Genomic DNA, 2907 nt, shown 5'->3' with positions numbered 1-2907 from the left:
CTGCTTTTGTAAATTGCGAAATTTTTACTTACGTTTCTTTTACACTAAACGGTATAATGCTGGCTAAATGTCATTATAAGTCGGGTATCTTTTAAAACATTAAGTTTCAGATGCCTTTAAAAAGAATAAAAATTGTAATAATCTTATTCCATTTTAACGTATTCTCACATAATCTTAACCTAACTTAACCTAACCTAACCTAACCTAACCTAACCTAACCTAACCTAACCTAGCCTAGCCTCACCTAACCTCACCTAACCTAACCTAACCTAACCTAACCTAACCTAACCTAACCTAACCTAACCTAACCTAACCTAACCTAACCTAAGTTAAGCTAAGCTAAGCTAAGGTAAGCTAAGCTAAGCTAAGCTAACCTAACCTAACCTAACCTAACCTAACCTAACCTAACCTAACCTAACCTAACCAGACCTTTCTCCTATAATAGACTTCTTTATGTGTCATATATTACACTGTTTAATGCGCTTTGTTTCATGACTGTGGATACCGTATGACTTATCTTATCGCTTTCATATATCGGGCTGTATTTTCAAGTAGCACCTTTCAACATGTACTTTTTAGCGCAATTTCCATACGGACAATTGCGATTATTAACTCGTCATTTCTGAATGGATGGATGGATGGATGTGTGTCCGCAGCTTTAAGTCGTATCTCCTCCTCAACGAAGCAATATCGAGGACTAGTTCCAAAAGCAAATATGTTAAGCAAGTTCCAAGGATGATTGTGGGCCAAAAAAAAACCCGGAATTCTTTCCTGGATTTCCCGGAAAAGCCAAAAAACCTCGAACAAATGCAGTTTTTGGTCCATATCTCGGCAACCAGACCAGTTAGCGACTTAAAACATTTACCAATCGATTTCTGCCATAATTTAGAAAAAACATTGCCGAAGAAAGTTTTCAAAAATATCCTTTCGTTCGGTCACAAAAAATTAATTAAGAATTTTTAAACTGAGCATCGTGTAGGCCTAGGATGATATTTTTAATTTAAACTGAGTATCGTGTAGGTTTTTAGCGCAAAAAAAATATCCTTTCGTTCGGTCACAAAAAATTAAAAATTGTTATGGATAACATAAGGAAATTGCGCTTAAATTGTCACTAGACTTTTTATTAACTTGTTTTTTTCCTAACTACATGAAATCGTATGTTACCTGGCTACATGTCCTATGTTACCTAGCTACATGTCCTGTTACCTGGCTACATGTCCTATGTTACCTGGCTACATGTCCTATGTTACCTGGCTACATGTCCTATGTTACCTGGCTACATGTCCTATGTTACCTGGCTACATGTCCTACTTTACCTGGCTACATGTCCTACTTTACCTGGCTACATGTCCTGTTACCTGGCTACATGTCCTACGTTACCTGGCTACATGTCCTGTTACCTGGCTACATGTCCTAAGTTACCTGTCTACATGTCCTATGTTACCTGGCTACATGTCCTATGTTATCTGGCTACATGTCCTATGTTACCTGGCTACATGTCCTGTTACCTGGCTACATGTCCTATGTTACCTGGCTACATGTCCTATGTTATCTGGCTACATGTCCTATGTTACCTGGCTACATGTCCTGTTACCTGGCTACATGTCCTATGTTACCTGGCTACATGTCCTATGTTACCTGGCTACATGTCCTATGTTACCTGGCTACATGTCCTATGTTACCTGGCTACAAGTCCTATATTACCTGGCTACATGTCCTGTTACCTGGCTACATGTCCTATATTACCTGGCTACATGTGGTGTGTTACCTGGCTACATGTCCTATGTTACCTGGCTACATATCCTATGTTACCTTGCTACATGTCCTATGTTACCTGGCTACATGTCCTATGTTACCTGACTACATGTCCTATGTTACCTGGCTACATGTCCTAAGTTACCTGGCTACAAGTCCTATGTTACTCATGTATGAAGGTGAGAATTATTTAATTCTTTTAAAAATTGTAATAGAAAATCGCTTTTTTTACTTTCTCGTATACGAATTATAGAGGAAGTATTGTAATCATGCAAAAAAATCGAGTTTTTCACAAATCTCGACGTTTTGTATTTGCAATTTTGTCCGTACGTTCTGTATTAACTTTTCAGTGAGTTCAAAAGCCTATAACTTGAGTACTGTTTCTGAATGATAAATGAAATTTCACATGTGAGTAACAGATCTAATTCTCTGCCTTCTATCAAATTTTGATTCCTCATGAATTTATAAATCACTAATATTCCCCACTGTTATTTTTTGTCGTTTACTTGGTGTGCAATTCTTTTTCCCACCAGATTCTATTCTATTTTTTAAAGTTTAAGTATTTAAAAATGGATTAACAATCATGTTTATATCCCGAGTTGCCAACCCGTAGTCCTATCTATATATATAATTCTCTTCTTCGAGCCGTTAGAAAACAAGCTGCAAACGCTCTCCCTACCTCCCCACCCCTACATGGTTTTAGTGAGCTGTGTTCACTCTAAATGTTTACAACGATTTTAAACGTAGGGGGGGGGGGGGGAGGAGGGGGGGGGGAGGGAAGGAAGGGGTGGGGGGGGGGGGGGTTATGGTCCTTAACGAGCTACTTATAGTGTTTTAAAGAAATATTTTCAGTGTCAGCGTTGGTACTGTCGAATTCACAAATTATGAATTATTGAAAATTAGAAACAACTAAATAGCGGCGTATGTTATGCCGCGGGCCGGCTCGTATAAGAATATTCAAGAAAGTTTAGCGGAGATCACTCTCGCTTTCTTGATAACATAGTTAAACAATTTAGAGTGAAAAAGCCGAAAATGGAAAAGGAATTGTTTAAGCTTAATAATTTCCCAACAAAATGTGACGTTTCTTTTTAAAACACAGACTATATATATTTTTTGCAGTCAGGCACATACACAATAATTCAATTCGCAGTG

This window comes from Physella acuta, unplaced genomic scaffold (assembly GCF_028476545.2).
Source record: "Physella acuta isolate Inbredline_101_S28 unplaced genomic scaffold, ASM2847654v3 ptg000335l, whole genome shotgun sequence".
Lineage (NCBI taxonomy): Eukaryota > Metazoa > Mollusca > Gastropoda > Physidae > Physella > Physella acuta.
This window is presented reverse-complemented; position numbering follows the sequence as displayed.